This window comes from Manis pentadactyla, chromosome X (genome assembly GCF_030020395.1).
Source record: "Manis pentadactyla isolate mManPen7 chromosome X, mManPen7.hap1, whole genome shotgun sequence".
NCBI lineage: Eukaryota > Metazoa > Chordata > Mammalia > Pholidota > Manidae > Manis > Manis pentadactyla.
The window spans coordinates 164,658,109-164,676,591 of NC_080038.1; positions in this window are offsets into that span (position 1 = coordinate 164,658,109).

Sequence of the window (18,483 nt, forward strand, 5' to 3'; positions counted from 1 at the left end):
GCAGTTGGGAGCAAAGAGTGTGTTGTGGAGTGATGTGTTCGGTTGAGCATCCAAACTTCCCTCGGTATCTGGTTATTGCTTCTTTACATTCGTAAACATCATAAAATCCACTGATTTCAAAAGCCCAGATGCATATTATTACAGCAATTCAGTTGTTGAGGTGAGAAAAAATGAGAAGTGCACTGCTATACCACTGAATCTATGCCTGGGCACGGCCAAAACCAAACAGAAAGCATCCTCGGTGGCAGGAAGGGATATTTTCTCCTGACTCTTTCTCTGGGCAGTCAACAGAATCACTTTTTTTGTTGTTGTTGTCAGTAATGTACAATTATATGAGCAACATTATGGTTACTAGTCTCCCTCTGCCTCCCCCTCCCCCCCATTATCAAGTCCACTCTCCGCACCCCATTACAGTCGCTGTCCATCAATGTAGTAAGATGCTATAGAATCACTACCAGTTTTCTGTGTGTTATACTGCAATCCCCGTGGCCCTACACCCCCTACATTATGTGTGCAGTTCGTAATGCCCCCTTTACCCCCTTATCCCTCCCATCCCACCCATCCTCCCATGTCCCTTTCCCTTTGGTACCTGTTAGTCCATTCTTTGGTTCTGTGAGTCTGCTGCTGTTTTGTTCCTTCCCGTTTTCCTTTGTTCATATACCTCACAGAGGAGTGAAATCCTTGGATACTTTTCTTTCTCCACCTGGCTTATTTCACTGAGCATAACACCCTCTAGCTCTGTCTGTGTTGTTGCAAATGGTGGTAGGATTTGTTTTCTTCTTATGGCTGAATAATATTCCATAGTGTGTATGTACCACCTCTTCTTTATCCATTCATTTCCGGATGGACACTTAGGTTGCATCCATTTCTTGGCTATTGTAAGAGTGCTGTGATCAACATAGGGGTGCATCTGTCTCTTTCAAACTGGGCTCCTGCAATCTTAGGATAAATTCCTAGGAAAGGATTTCCTTTGTCAAATGGTATTTCTTTTCTTTGGTTTTTTGTTGAATCTCCATACTGCTTTCCACAATGGTTGAGCTGACGGACATTCCCACCAGCAGTGTAGGAGGGTTCCCCATTCTCCACACCTTTGCCGACATCTGCTGTTTTCTGTATTTTGTTTGGTGGCCATCCTAACTGGTGTTAGGTGATACCCCATTGTGGTTTTAATGTGTATTTCTCTGATGGTTAGCGATGTGGAACGTCTTTTCATGTGCCTGTCGGCCACCTGAAATTGCTTCTGTGGAGAAGTGTCTGTTCAGATCCTCTGCCCATTTCGTAATTGGATTCATTTTCTTTTTGTGTGTTGGGGTTCTTGAGCTCTTGATAAATATTTTGGATGGCAACACCTTATCAAATATGTCATCAGTGTGTATATTCTCCCATACTGAAGGATGTCTTTTGATTCTACTAATGGTGGTCAAACAGAATCTTACTGAACCCAACACCACTTCATTCCAGCTCTGAGTAATTTTATTTTCTTTTCAGAACACCAACAAGCCAAGAAAACTGGAACAAAGTGGAGAAGCTCTGATGCAGGAACATGTAGCGTAAAACTGAGAGGTGAGGTGTTGTGGAGAATCGTAGGTTGTATCTTTCCATGTGCTGCTTTCAAATGTCATAGGGAAAAAAGATTGCCAAGGAGATGAAGCCCGGGGTGTTGACATCACCTGTTATCGGTGGAGCCACGTAGCCTCTAGCCATTGATTTGAAAGCTACCATGCGGCATTGTAGCCTTTCCTGCAGAGTTATATGGGCGACATCCCCCGTTTGCAGTTCAGTCAGTGCACGTGTGGGATTGTCCTGGCACCGGAAGTGGTGGACCCGAGAGCTGTGCCATTCCTGCTGGTCTGTCGCAGCACCTCTCTTGGAACAGGGCCTCAGCAGCGCTCACAGGAGAGCGAGAGTGAGAGAGAATTGCGCTCAAGAAACAGGGACAGTTTTATTTACTGTAGGTCCCTAAGCATGCTCCTGATGTTTATTTTGAGATCTCTTTTTCAGGAAGATTGATTGGAGTCCAGTTACCAGGTTCATTTGAAGGTTCATATTTGTAGTTGGTGTCCTCTAGCTCCCAGAAGCTTTAATCTCTTTAGATGCTCAGCACTTGGGGTGTGGTCCAGGTCACAGGGGAGTGGTGCCGGTGCCCACACCCATCAGGAGGAAAGAGGTCTTTCCTGCTTCCCTGCCACAGTGCCGGTCTCCACTGCCAGTGCCAGTTTGCTGAGCATGCAGGGAGAAGTTGCCATAGCTGGGGTCAGCCGTTTTGCAGGCCGGTCCCAGTGGGGAGGCAGGCCGTGTACCAGTCACAGCACAGTAAGGGGCCTCAGAGCTGCTAGGACAGTCAGGGGGAAGGAGCGCCCATAGCTCCTGAAAGCTCCCCTGCCTTCCGTGCAGAGTGTATTGTGGCCAGATAGGGATATTTTCTACTGACTGTCTCTGGGGACTCAAACAGAATCGATTTGTTTATTTGTTTTTCTGTTTCAGTTGTGTAGGTTACCTGTCCCCACCCCTTCGGATTGTAGTTTGTCTGTGTCTTTGGATCTCAAGTGATTCTCCTGTAAGGGAGCACATAGGTGCTCTTGAGTTTTCATCCCTTCTTTTAACCCTGTATGTTTTGTTTGGAATACGCAAAGCCTGTCCTTTTATTCTGATGATTCAGCGCTGTGCCCTTATTGCACTTAATAAATTTCTTTTCTTATCATTAATCTACAATCATGTGAAGAACATTATGTTTACTAGGCTCCCCCCTTCACCAAGCCCGACAAAAAACCTCTTACAGTCTCTGTCCATCAGCATAGTTCTTTGCTCTAGACCCCTTCACCATGTCCCTCCCCACACACCCCATTACAGTCGCTGTCCATCAGCGTGTAGTAAGATGCTGTACAATGTCTACTTGTCTTTGTGTTGTACAGCTCTCCCTTTGCCTCCCGATCCCACACATTTTACGTGCTAATCCTAGTATCCCCTTTCATTCTCCCCGACCTCATCCCTCCCTACCCACCCACCCTGCCCAGTCCCTTTCCCTTTGGTAACTGTTCGTCCACTATCGGGTTCTGTAAGTCTGCTGCTGTTTTTTTTCCTTCAGTTTTTCTTTGTTGTTATACTCCAGAGATGAGTGAAATCATTTGGTACTTGTCTTTCTCTGCCTGGCCTATATCACTGAGCATACTACCATCTAGCTCCATGCACGTCCTTGCAAATGGTAGGATTTGTTTTCTTCTTATGGCTGCTTACTGCACTTCTTAAACTGGATTTCATTCTTCCTTTTTGTTTGTAGTATAACTATGTGCTTTCACAATTGAACACCTGGTTATGAGTAGTAGCTTCTTGTTAATCAATATGTATCTGTATCTATTTAACTATCTGTCAGTTTGTCTGTCTATCTATCCTTCTATCTTTCTATCTATCTATCCTTCTATCTTTCTATCTATCTAAGTATCTATCTACCTATCTATCTGTCTATCTATCCATCTTCCTATCATCTGTCTATCATGTCTATCACCTATCTCTCTATGTATCTATCTGTCATCTATCTATCTATCGATCTATCTATCTATCTATGAATCAATCATCTTTCTGTCTGCCTATCTTGTCTTTTGTACAGAACATATAACAACATGGCCTACGTCACTTCCCTAAATTATGGTTACAAAAATCTTGTGAAGGGAATGGGCCATAGTTAGATTACTGGGTTCTCAGACACTTGCAGGTCTAATTAGCTACGTGTGCTTACAAAACCAGTAAATGGTGGTGCATGGACTTGAACCTGTATCTCTGTCCTCTGTCCTCTTTTACCTCCTTCTCGCTTGCTGAGTGTAATTAGCCACATTCATTAACTAATTCCTCCCTGAAGGCCACAAGTATCCTGCCTCTGGGCCTGTTGTAGACAGAAAAGAATACTTAGTGCTTTTAGCACCACCAAGTTTGAGGGACATTTGTGTGATCAACGCTGATAGTAGGAGAGACATAAAAAGGAACAACTATTTCTGGACAAGAGCAGTTGGGAACAAAGTGTGTGTTGTGGAGTGACATGTTTATTTGAGTGTCCAAACTTCCGTCTTTAGGTGGTTATTACTATTTTACATAAATGAACATCATAAAATGCACTGATTTCAAAAGCCCAGACGCATATTATTACAGCAATTCAGTTATTGAGGTTAGAAAAAATGAGAAGGATATTGCTGTACCACTACATCTATGGTTGGGCAACGCTGAAACCAAACAAAAAGAATTCATTGTGACTAGATAGGGCTATTTTGTACTGACTGTCTCTTGGGATTCAATCAGAATCCATTTGTGTGTTTGTTTGTTTCTCAGTTTAACTTGTGTAGGGTACCTGTCCCCGCCCCTTCGGCAAATTTCCCTCGGTACCTGGTTATTGCTTCTTTACATTCGTAAACATCATAAAATCCGCTTATTTCAAAAGCCCAGACACATATTATTACAGCAATTCAGTTGTTGAGCTGAGGAAAAATGAGAAGGGCCTCGCTATACCACTAAATCTATGACTGAGCACTGCCAAATCCGAAGAGAAAGCATCCACGGTGGCAGGAAGGGCTATTTTCTACAGACTGTCTCTCTGGGCACTCAAGAAGTATCACTTTTTTTTTGGTGTCAGTAATGTACAATTACATGAGCAACATTTTGTTTACTAGACTCCCCCTAATCCCCCCTACCAACATTAGCAAGTCCACTCCGCACACCCCATTACAGTCGTTGTCCATCAATGTAGTAAGATGCTATGGAAACACTACCTGTCTTCAGTGTGTTATACTGCAATCCCCGTGGACCCCACACCCTACATTATGTGTGTGGATCATAATGCCCCCTTTACCCCTGTATCAACCCTTCCCACCCATAATCCCAGGTCCCTTTCCCTTTGGTAGCTGTTTGTCCATTCTTTGGTTCTGTGAGTCTGCTGCTGTTTTTTACCTTAGCATTTTTGCTTTGTTCTTATACCTCACAGAGGAGTGACATAATTGGATAATTGTCTTTCTCCACCTGGCTTATTTCACTGAGCATAACACCCTCTAGCTCCGTCCGTGTTGTTGCAAATGGTGGTAGGATTAGTTTTCTTCTTATGGCTGAATGATATTCCATTGTGTGTATATACAATCTCTTCTTTAGCTGTCGAGAGATGTAGGCCATAGAAACAATGGTCTCGCACTTTTTGCCTAGGTCTCTAGTTTCTTAACCCTGCAACGTTTAGGAAAGATCAATTGACCCAGCTTGCGATTAGACTGCTGGGATACAGATTAAGCAGCTGCTGTGATAACATCTCCTCCTTAGTTAAACCTTCTGTCTTTTCTCAGTAATCCCCCACCCATGATCTTTTCCAGAGAACATTCTTCTGATAGGTATCCTAGCAACCTAGATAATCCTTGCCACTTCAGCTGGGGCTTTTTCTCCCTCCTAGATCCTATATAATATTCCTTGTTAGAATAAACTTTGAGACCTTGATCAGCCTTTCGACTTGTTCTCCTTCTTTGTGTCTGGTTTGTCTCTCATCCAGGATAACTTCCCCTCGAGCCCTTGTTGACCTCCCCACCGGCCGGGGCATGTGGCGCCCAAAGTGGGGCTCGAGGTACGAAGCCTGATCTGGACGTCGCTCATATGGACGGCCGTCCTTCTTTCTTTGGATCGGCACACCAGCGGTGAGTGAAGATCCGCATGAAGATCACCACAGGATTACACGCCTGTGACACAGATTGATAAAGGTAAGGAAAGCGACGCAATCATGGGGCAAACACTAAATAAGCATGAGTTATTTGTTAAGGGACTTAAGGCTTCTCTCAAGACACGAGGAATACGGGTTAAGAAAAAAGATTTAGTTTATTTTCCTTATGTTGCTAGAGGATGTCTGCCCATTGTTCCCCCAGGAAGGAACTATAGATGAAAAACAGTGGCGCCGAGTTGGCAACTGCCACAATGATTATTATCATTCCTTTGGCCCTAAGAAGGTCCCAGTACAGGCATTTTCTTATAGGAATCTCATGAACGATGTGTTGCAGGTCCGCCACTGTCACCCAGATGTTTCAAAGATTGTTGATGATAGTGAAAATTATCTGAAGGGAAAGTTTAAAACCAGTCAGACTTCTCTCCACAAAAAGGAGGTCCCCGAGGAACTTCATCCCTCCTCCCCAGCCTCTTATTGTCCCTCTGTCTCCATTCCCATGCCCGAGGTTAAGAATTATCTGCCGTCTAGCGGACCCCCCAAAATCTATTTACCCAGTCCTGTTCGGTCTCAAGTCCAACATCCCTGATGATGATCCCCTCTCTCCTGAAGAGGAGGCCGAACTAAAAGATGCCGCCACTAAGCTGCATAATCTTGATTGGCCCCCTCAATCATCTTTACGTGCAGGTCCACCTCCCTATAACATACCACACCCTATAACATACCACACCCTTTAACAAGCCACTGTTAAACTCTCTCGGGAGGTGCAGTCCCTTGAGGCACTGCTTCACATCAAAAGGGAGATATCACAAATGCTTAGGCAATTACGTGTCCTTGACTTAGAAATAAGCTACCGCCCGTCACCCCTGTTCAGAAAATAAAAGTAAGTTCCCCTCTGCTCCCCCCGTTCAGAAAGTTAAAACCGAAACTATAACTCTTCATGTCTTCCCGGTGACCCGATCCCAAACTAGACTGACCGAGGGAGAACCAACTGAGGGAGAGTCAAATGATTCTGAACCACGAGAATCAGAAGGGACAGATACGGATGCAGAAGAGCCTATAGCTCAGCCTGAGTCAGAAAACACTTAGGGAGAGGACGAGAATGCAACTTCAACCATTAGGACTCAGCTGAACCGCCGCCTTAAATTTAAAAGTATAAAAGATTTAAAGAATGCTGTTTCCTCATATGGCCCTGTTGCCCCCTTTACTATTTCATTGTTAGAGTCTCTAAGCGAAGACTGGCTTACAGTTAATGATTGGAGCATGTTAACTAAAGCTATCTTAAGAAGAGGTGACTTTCTCTTATGTAAAGCTGGTTACACTGAAAGATGCCAGGATACTGTCCACCACAATATGGCTGCTGGCGGTCCTTCCAAATCCTGGACATTAGACAAACTTCTGGGCAATCGCCCCTATGACACAAATGAAAAACAGGCTAAGTTTTCTACAGGCTTACTCACACAAATCCAACATGCAGCCCTTAAGGCCTGGAAGAGCCTCCCTTCTAACGGGTCGGCTGTCACCTCTCTTGCCGAGGTTAGACCGGGGCTGCAGGAACCTTACAGTGAATTCATAGGCCGCCTTACAGAGGCCGCCAAACGCCTCATGGGAAGGGAGGAAACAGATAATGAATTCATTAAGCATCTTGCTTTTGAAAATGCTAACCCAGCTTGCCACGCGACGGTTATGCGTCATGATCGCAGCAGCAAAAATGTCTCTGTTTTTATAAAACTTTGTGCCGATGACCAAACCTCTCGCAATACCGGAATAGCCATAGGAACAGCTCTTAAAGAGTTTACTCAGGGAGTCAGGCCCAAGACTTGCTTTAATTGCAAGCAACCAGGTCATTTTTCAAGGGAGTGCACAGCCCCTAGGACCGAACAATTGCTCCCATCATTCCTGTGCCTGCGATGCAAACGGGGTAAACATTGGGCCTCCGAATACCGCTCCAACGCTGATATACAGGGTAATCCTCTGCCTCCGAAGCAGGGAAACTTGTTACAGGACCCACCCCAGGGCCCAAAATACCTACCCGGGACAGAACCCTGGGGTCGTCAGGTTCTTCTCCCAGTCAGTCAAAAATCCAGCGTCACTATCCTCTCTCGAGCAACCGCCGGTAGCGCAGGACTGGACCTCTGTTCCAACTCCCAGTCAATATTGACCCCAGAAATGGGGAGTCAAATTCTTCCAACGGGGATTTTGGCCCTTTGCCACAAGGCACCTTTGGTCTTATTCTGTGTCGCGCCAGCTCCACTATTCAGAGCCTCACTATTTCTCCAGGAGTCATTGACAACAATTATACTGGAGAAATTGAACTTATGGCTACAGCCTATCAGGGACCGATTACCATTTCCTCTGGCCAATGGATTGCTCTCTTAATATTACTCCCCCTCGATGAAAAAAATCCTTGCTATAAGCAAAAGAGAGGCCCCCATGCTTTTGGATCATCAAATGTTTATCGGACACAAGAGATCACTCAAAAAAGACCCCTTCTTAGTTAAAATTAAAAGGAAAAAACTTTGAAGGCCTTATAGATACTGGCGCAGATGCCACAATTATTTCCAGTAAGGATTGCCTACATCTTGACCTCTCACCGCTTACATGACTCACCTTAGAGGTATTGGACAGACCTCCAACCCCCTACAAAGCTCCAAAGTTATTCAATGGGAAGATGAAGAAGACAATAACGGTACTGTCCAGCCCTACGTGGTTCCAGGCCTACCTATCAACCTCTGGGGCAGAGATATTCTCTCTCAAGTGAAGCTTATTATGTGCAGCCCTAATGAACTGGTCACTCACCAGATGCTCAATCAAGGCTATTGCCCTGGACAAAGGTTGGGCAAACACTCTCACAGCCCAAAAGAGCCAGTCCCGGTCTCAATAAAAACTGATCATGCTGGAATTGGCTATGAAAATTTACCCTAACGGCCGTTGACATACCTGTACCCCATGCAGATAAAATATCCTGTAAACAACAGAGCCTGTATGGATTGATCAATGGCCCTTAACTTCTGAAAAACTGGCTGCAGCCACAATGTTAGAAAAGGAACAACTTGCTGCAGGCCATATCGAGCCCACGACGTCTCCCTGGAATACTCCTATTTTTGTCATAAAGAAAAAATCAGGAAATTGGAGGTTACTTCAAGATCTTAGAGAAATTAATAAAGCTATGGTACCTATGGGGGCCCTTCAAACAGGCCTCCCCACTCCTGTGGCGATTTCTGGGGGATACTGTAAAATCATTATTGACCTAAAAGATCGCTTTTTCACAAACCCCCTACATCCTAAAGATCGCAAGCAATTTACATTTAGTTTGCCGGTGATTAATTTTTAAGGCCTGATGCCAAGATTACAATGGAAATTTCTGCCCCAAGAAATGGCAAACAGCCCTACGCTGTGCCAAAAATTTGTAGCTCAAATTATAGACCCATTTAGACAAAGATGGCCTTCTACATATTTAATTCACTACATGGACGACATCCTCATGGCTGGTCCTAACCCCACTGAACTCCTTGCTTATTCCCAATGGCTTTCTTGGGCCCTTACCAGAGCTGTCTTCAGATAGCCACAGATCAAATTCAATTAAAAAACCCTTACTTGTTTTTAGGCTTTGAAATCTTTCATAAAAAGATTCTTTCACAAAAGGTACAACTTAAAACCGTTTGCTTAAAAGCTTTAAATGATTTTCAAAAATTTCTAGGAGAAAATAATGGGCTCAGGCCTTATCTCAAGCTAACTACTGGAGAGCTTAACCCCTTGTTTGATATACTTAAAAGGGACCCAGATTCTACTTCCAGTAGCTCATTAACAGCCCCCGCCCTAGAAGCCCTAAAGGCAGTGGAAGCCGCAATTCTAAACCAAACGGTCACCTTTATCTCTTACGAGAAGCCTCTTCTCCTAGTCATTTGTGCTACTGATTTTACACCCACCGGAGTGTTCTGGCAAGAGGGGCCCCTTTTCTGGGTCCATTTACCTGCCTCCCCACCCAAAGTCTTATCCCCTATACCTCCTGGGTGGCTGAACTGATAAATATCGGACGCCACCACAGCAGGAAAGTATTCGGTAAAGACGCCGACAAAATTATCCTACCCTACCCAAAACCAGTGGTTGATAGAGAATGACAATGAATGGGCAACATCCTGCACCTCTTTTCAGGGAGCCCTTAACAATCATTACCCTGCTAAGAAGATTCTCCATTTTTTAAGGACCCAACCATTTGTTGTCCCTACATTGACCTCCTCCCAACCCCTTCCTCATGGCCCCCTAGTTTTCACTGATGGTTCCTCCAACGGAGTGGCAGCCTACCCATAGATAATCGAACCACTTCCCTACAATCCCCATTCCGCTCCGCTCAATTGGTTGAACTCTTTGCAAGTTTACAAGTTTTTCAACAACTCCCAAATACTCCTTTTAACCTATACACTGACAGTGCATATATTGCTCAATCCATTCCCCTTTTAGAGACCGTGCCTTATATAAAACCCACTACAAACGCCACCCCTCTGTTTTTTACCATCCAGCAGTGCATACATTCCAGGCAACATCAATTTTATATAAGCCATATTCGTGCCCATTCTGGTCTTCCTGGACCTCTAGGCACAGGCAATGCTGTGACTGATAAAGCTACCCAACTTGCCCTTCTCGCTGAGCTTGTCCCTGCGGCTCAAACCAAAAAAGCTCACTCTTTACACCACCTTAATGCTCAAACCTTACGTGTTCTTTTAATAATTACTACAGAACAAGCCAGTCAGATTGTTAAACAATGTGCAAATTGTGTCACTCTCCTGCCTGTTCCTCACTTGGGTGTGAACCCTAGGAGACTAGTTCCCAATGAGATCTGGCAAATGGATTTAACACACGTCCCCTCATCGGAAATCTTAAATATCTTCATGTTACTGTAGATACCTTTGGTGGATTTATTTTTGCCAGCCTCCTTGTTGGAGAAGCTTCAAAAAATGTTATTGCTCATGTACTCAATTGTCTTAGTGTCATGGGTAAAATCGAGATTATCGAGATTGATAATGGTCCTGGATAGACTGGAAAAAAATTCCAAGAATTTTGTCGCCAATTACAAATTAAGCATTTTACAGGCATACCATTCAATCCCCAATGTCAAGGGATTGTCGAACGAGCCCGTTTAACTATTAAAGATACCTTCCACAAATTAAAAATGGGAGATTTATATCCCATGAAAGGCTCTCCAAGAAATATTCTTCATCATGCCTTGTTTATTCTTAATTTTCTAACTCTGGACGCTCATGGCAAATCTGCAGCTGATCGCCTTTGGCACCCACAAACTGTTAAAACTATGTCACTGTCATGTGGAGAGATCCCCTCACTTCCCATTGGAATGGCCCCGATCCCATACTAATATGGGGCTGGCGATCTGCCTGTGTTTTCGTCACCAGAGAAGGAGCTGCTCACTGGCTGCCAGAGTGGTTGAATAAACCAATAGATTTACCAGAAGATTTTTAAAAATCTTATCCAAATGTTCAGGGTGGTGACACCCCCCGAGATATCCTTTTACTTCTCTCCATAGATTCTGGCCACCGGTTTAGTCCTTTCCTTTATCTTAGGCATAGGACTTGCTGCCTCCACCCCTCCCCAGTGGACACTTGCACAGCAGACTATTCTTGTTACCACTTACTGGATCCTTTTTGGCATATTCACACTTCTTAACAGCACCTTATAAAAAGATGAAGCCCATCAACTCTCGCGTTTTCACCTTCTTCGCAGAACCTTACAAGATCTTCAAGACCAAATAGATTCCCTTGCAGAAGTAGTCTTACAGAACAGGCGTGGCCTAGACCTTCTCACCACGGAACAAGGCGGAATCTGCTTAGACTTAGAAGAGAAATGCTGCTTCTATGCAGTCAAGTCCGGAGTAGTTCGTGACAAAATAAAAAGACTTCGAGAAGATCTCGTGCAAAGAAAGAAAAAATTGTTTGAAAATCCCCTATGGACTGGGATGAGCGGGTTTTGTCCTTATCTTCTCCCTATACTAGGACCCTTCCTTAGTCTCATGCTTGTGCTCTCCCTTGGAACTTGGGCCTTCCTGAGAATTACCACCTTCATTAGAGAACAGATCAATACTGCCCTCTGAAGACAGATACAAGTCCACTATCACTGGCTTGACCTGGCGTACTAAGGCTAAGATGTGCCAGATGACGCCCCTCCTTTAGAAGCTGCATAGGATTCAGACCTATGCATATCGGCTCACAATAAAGTGAGTGCGATATGGGCACCAATGTGGGTGCGAAGGTAAGCATCGCAAGGGAAGTTCCGTGAACCGCCTCTGAATTCCCTGAGAGAAAAACCTAATTTGCATGGAGGTTGGTATCTAAAATAAATACGCCGTTTTTCCCCTAAACAAAAGATACCAAGGGTCAAAGTTGACCCCCGTCAATGGGGAGTCTCGGAGGAGACAGGTAACTACTCCCCCAATTGGTTAATGCCCACCGCTAAATAGCGGGCCTCCCCCTCTTTTGTATAAAAGAAGGGAGGAGATGTCGGAACCGTAGGCGATAGAAACAATGGTCTCGCCCTTTTCACCTATACTTCTAGTTTCTCAAGCCTGCCCCATTTAGGAAAGATCAATTGACCAGCTTGAGATTAGACACTGGGATAGAGATTAAGCAGCTGCTGTGATAACATCTCCTCCTTAGTAAAACATTCTGTCTTTTCTCAGTAATCCCCCACACATGATCTTTTCCAGAGAACATTCTTCATTTAGGTATCCTAGCAACCTAGATAATCCTTGCCACTTCAGCGGGGGCAGTTTCCTCCTCCCAGCTCTTATATAATCTACCTTGTAACAATAAACTTTGAGACCTTGATAAGACTTTCGACTTGGTCTCCTTCTTTGTGTCTGGTTTGTCTCTCATCCAGTTTAACTTCCCCTCGAGCCCTTGTTGAACTCCCCACTGGCCGGGGCATTTATCCATTCATCTCCTGATGGACACTTAGGTTTCTTCCATTTCTTGGGTATTGTAAAGAGTGCTGCGATCAACATAGGGGTGCATCTGTCTCTTTCAAACTGGGCTCCTGCACTCTTAGGGTAAATTCCTAGGAGAGGAATTTCTGGGTCAGTTGGTAATTGTTCTTTTTTTGGGGGGGAGTCCTCCATACTGCTTTCCACAATGGTTGAGCTAACTGACATTCCCACCAGCAGTGTAGGAGGGTTCCCCTTTCTCCACACCCTTGCCGACATCTGTTGTTGTCTGTCTTCTGGGTGGTGGCCATCCTAACTTTTGTGAGGTGATACCCCATGGTGGTTTTAATGGGCATTTCTCTGATGGTTAGCAATGTGGAGCGTCTTTTCATGTGCCTGTCGGCCACTTGAAATTGATTCTGTGGAGAAGTGTCTGTTCAGATCCTCTGCCCATTTTGTAATTGGATTCATTTGCATTTTGTATGTTCAGGTCCATGAGCTCTTCATACATGTTTTGGATGGCAATGCCTTATCAAATCTATCTTCAGTGAATATATTCTCCCATACTGAAGGATGTCTTTTGGTTCTACTGATGGTGGTCAAAGAGAATCTTACTAAACCCCCTACCACTTCATTCCAAATCTAACTAATTTTTTTTAACAACAACAAGCCGAGAAAACTGGAATGAAGAGAAGCTGTGATGCAGGAACATCTAGCGTAAAACTGAGAGGTGAGGTTTTGTGGAGACTGGTATGTTGTATCTTTCCATGTGCTGCTTTCAAGGGTCATAGGTAAAAAAAATTGCCAAGGAGATGAATCCCGGGGTGTTGATTTCACCTGGTATCGGTGGAGCCATGTAGCCTCTAGCCATTGATGGGTAAGCTAGCATGCGGCACTATTGTCTTTTCTGCGGAGTTAGACGTGCGGCGTCCCCCCTTTGCAGTTCAGTCAGAGCCCATGTGGGAGTGTCCTGGCACTGGCTGGGGTGGACCCGAGATCTGTGCAATTCCTGTTCTGCAGTCGCAGCACCCCTCTCAGAACAGGGCCTCAGCAGCGCTCCTGGGAGAAAGTGAGAGAGAGAATTTCGTTCGAGTGACATTGACTGTTTTATTTTCTGTAGCTCCCTGAGCATGCTCCTGATGTTAATTTTGAGATCTCTTTCTCACGAAGATTGATTTGAGTTCAGTTACCACGTTCCCTTGAAGGTTCATATTTGTAGGTGGTGCACTCTAGCTACCAGAAGCTTTAGTCTCTGGAGATGCACAGCCCTTGGTTGTATGGTAGGGGTCCTAGGGGCGCGGTACCGGTGCCCAGAACCGCTGGGAGGTAAGAGGTCTTTCCTGTGTCCAAGCCGCAGTGCCCATCTCCACTGCCAGGGCCAGAGTGTGGAGCATGCAGTGAGAAGCTGCCGTAGGTGGGGTGGCGTTTTGCATGCCAGTGACGGCGGGGAGTCAGGCCATGTACCAGTTACAGCACAGTAAGGGGCCTCAGAGCTGCGAGGGCAGCCAGGGGAATGGAGCGACCGGAGCTCCTGAAAGCTACATCGCCTGCCGGGCAGAGTGCACCCATGCAATTTGGCGCACCTGTCCTTTCTACTGAGTGGCGAGCCCTGTGGAAGCCTTTCCACTTTAGCAGTTCTCTCGTTGTTAGGAAGTCTCTCAGACTGTCCACCTTTCTTTTGTCCCACAGCGGCCGGATGTGGATCCCTGTGTTGTTCCACAAGTGGCTGGAACCTCAAGACTCTCGAAGTTTCTGCCTCTCTTTTCTATCCAACCCTACCAATCCTCCTGTGCGCACCATATGTACAGTAGGTTCGTGCTCAGACAGCACATCTCCAGGGCTGTATGTCACACTTCTCCTTGAGGTGACAGGCTGCCACAGCAGCTTTCCTCCCTGCTGTTCTTCCACGATTTGATGTAGTTGTTCTATTTCCAAATAGTACATATGTATGTGATTTTGATTTTGGGAGGAGGTTTCCGCATCCACTCTCATGTGAGCCGGGGTCATTAATCCCATCAGCACATCTTTTTTCTGTTTTTCTTTTTCAGTTTCACTTGTCTAGGGTACCTGTTCCCACCCACTCAACTTGTAGTTATTCTTCGTCCTTGGATACCAAGTGAGTCTCCTGTAAGGGAGCACGTAGGTTGTCTTGAGTTTTCATCCCTTCTTTTAACCATGTGTCTTTTGATTGGAGCACTCAGAGCCTGTCCGTTTATTCTGACAATTGAGAGCTGTGTCCTTATTGCACATAAAATAACTTTTTTGTCATCATTAATCTACAATCACGCGAAGAACATTATGATCACCAAGTACACCAAGTCCTTCCCCCAAACCCTGTTATAGTCGCTATCCATCAGCATTGTTGGATGCTGTACAACCCTTCAACATGTCCCCCCCACACACACACCACGTTACAGTCGCTGTCCATCATCGTGTAGTAAGATGCTGTAGAATCTCTAATTGACTTTTCTGTGTTGTACAGCCCTCGCCATGTGCAACGGCCCCCACATATTTTACATGCTAATCCTAATGCCACGTTCCTTTCTAACTCCCTTATCCTTCCCTTCCCACCCACCTAGCCCAGTCACTATCCCTTTGGTAACTTTTAGTGCACTCTCGGGTTATGTGAGTCCGCTGCTGTTTTTTTCCTTCAGTTTTTCTTTGTTGTTATACTCCACACATGAGTGAAATCAATTGGAACTTGTCTTTCTCCGCCTGGCCTATGTCACTGACCATAATACCCTCTAGCTCCATCCACATTGTTGCAAATGGTAGGATTTGTTTTCTTCTAACGGCTGCTTACTACACTTTTTAAACTGGATTTCTACCTTCTCTTTGGTCTGTATTTTCGCTATGTGCTTTCACCATTGCTTTCCTGGTTATGAGCAATACCTTTGTGTTAGTCGATATGTACCTATATTTATCTATCTGTCTGTATGTCTATCTATCTATCAATCAATCAGTCATCTTTTTGTCTGAACATCTGTCCTTGTATGCAGAACAGTTAACAACATAGACTATGTCCCTTCTCTACGTTATGCTTCCAAAAATCTTGCAAGGTATCTAGGTCGTAAGGAGAGTCCTGGGTTCCCCGAGAAACTTGCAGGTTGAGTCAGAAGTGTACCTAAAAAACCAGAAAATGGTGGTGCAGGGACTTTTACTCGTGTCTCTGTCCTCTCTCCTCTTTTATCTCCTTCTCATTTGCTGACAGTATTTAGCCACATTCATTGACTAAGCGCTCCCTGAAGAGCACAAGAATCCTTCCTCTGGGCCTGATGTCGACAGAAAAGTAAACTTGCTGCTTGCTCACCACCATATTTTAGGAACATCGGCGTGATAAACCCTGATAGGAGGGAGGGAGAAATAAAAAGGAAAACCACTTTCTAGACAGGAGCAGTTGGGATAAAAGAGTGTGTTGTGGAGTGAAGTGTTTATTTGAGTGTGCAAACTTCCCTCTTTATCTGGTTATCACTTCTTTACATTCGTGGACATCATAAAAACCACAGATTTCAAAGGCCCAGACCCTTATTATTACAGCAATTCAGTTGTTGAGTAGAGAGAAAATGAGAAGGATGTTGCTGCACCACTAAATCTATGTCTGGGCACTGCTGATACCAAACAAAAAGCATTCACGGTGGCCAGATAGGGCTATTTTCTACTGACTGTCTCTGGGGACACAAACAGAGTCCATTTGATTGATTGTTTTTCGGATTCACTTGTGTTGGGTACCTCTCCCCACCCCTACGGCTTGTAGTTTGTCTGTGTCCTTGGATCTCAAGTGAATCTCCTGTAAGGGATCACATAGGTGATCTTGAGTTTTCATCCCTTCTTTTAACCCTGTGTCTTTTGATTTGGAGTTCTCAAAGCCTGTCCTTTTATTCTGATGATTCAGAGCTGTGCCCTTTTTGCACTTAAAAAATTTCTTTTGTTATCATTAATCAACAATCACGTGAGGAACATTATGTTTACTAGGCTCCCCCCTTCACCAAGTCCCCCCCAAAAACCTCTAGAAGTTACTGTCAATCAGCGGAGATGGATGCTGTAGACTACTTCACCATGTACCCCCACACACACCCCGTTACAGTCGCTGTCCATCATCGTTTAGTAAGATGCTGTAGAATCTCTACTTGTCTTCTCTGTGTTGTACAGCCCCACCTATGGCCCTTTGAACACATGCATTATACATGCTAATCCTAATCTCCCATTTCTTTCTCTCCGCCCTTACCCTCCCTTCCCAACCACCCTGCCCAGTCCTTTTCCCTTTGGTAACTGTTAGTCCACTTTCGGGTTTTGTGAGTCTGCTGCTGTTTTTTTCCTTCAGTGTTTCTTTGTTGTTATACTCCACGTGAGTGAAATTATTTGGTACTTGCCTTTCTCCTCCAGGTCTATTTCACTGAGCATACTACCTTCTAGCTTCTTCCACGTCATTGCAAATGGTACGATTTGTTTTCTTCTTATGCCTTCTTTCTGCACTTTTTAAACTTGATTTCATTCTTCCTTTTTGTTTGTAGTTTCGCTATATGCTTTTACCATTGTTCTCCTGGTTATAAGCAATAGCTTTGTGTTAATCGATATGTATCCGTATCAATTTATCCATCTGTCTGTCTGTCTATCTATCCATCCTTCTATCTTTCTTACTATCTATCTATCAATCTGTCTATCTATCTATCATCTATCTATCTATCTAACTATCTATCTTTTATCTATCTATCCTTCTATCTTTCTTTCTATCTTTCTATCTATCTTTTTATCTACCTATCTATCTATCTATCTATCTATCTATCTATCTATCTATCTACGTATCTATCTTCTTATCACCAATCTTTCACGTCTATCATCTATCTATGTATCTATCTATCATCTACCATCCATCAATCTATCTATGAATCAATCATCTTTTTCTCTTCCAATCTATCCTTATGTACAGAACAGTTAACAACATCGCCTATGTCACTTCCTACACTATGCGTTCAAAAATCTTGCAAGTAACTGGGCCGTAGAGAGAGCACTGAGTTCATTGAGACACTTGCAGGTCCAGTCAGCCACGTGTGCTTACAAAACCAGTAAATGGTGTTGCAATGACTTTCACCCATATATCTGTCCTCTGTACTCTTATAACTACTTCTCGCTTATTGACTGTATTTAGCCACATTCATTTACCAAGTGCTCACTGAAGACCACAAGTATCCTTCCTCTGGGTTGGTTGAAGACAGAAAAGTATACATGGTGCTTTGCTCACCACCAAGTTTGAGGGACATCGGCGTGAGCACCGCTGATAAGAGGAGGGGCAAATAAAAAGGAACATCTATTTCTAGACAGGAGCACTTGGGAGCAATGAGAGAGTTGTGGAGTTACGTGTTTGTTTGATTGTCCAAACTTCCCTCTTTAGGTGGTTATTCTTTACATTCAAGAACATCAGAAAACCCACTGATTTCCAAAGCCGAGACGCATATTATAAGAGCAATTCAGTTGTTGATTTAAGAAAAAATGAGCAGGACATTGCTGTACCACTAAATCTATCGCTGATCACTGCTGAATCCAAACGAATTCATGGTGGCTAGATAGGGCTTTTTTCTACTGACTGTCTCTGGGTACTCAAACAGAATCCATTTGTTTGTTTCACAGTTTCACTTTTGTAGGGTACCTGTCCCCGCCCCTTCAGCTTGTAGTTTTTCTGTATCCTTGGATCTCAAGTGAGTCTCCACTAAGGGAGCACATAGGTGGTCTTGAGTTTTCATCCCTTCCTCTTACCCTGTGTATTTTGATTGGAGCACTCAGAGTCTGTCCTTTTATTGTGACAATTGAGAGCTGTGTCCTTATTGTACATAAAAAAATTCTTTTGTTATCATTAATCTACAATCACGTGAATGTCATTATG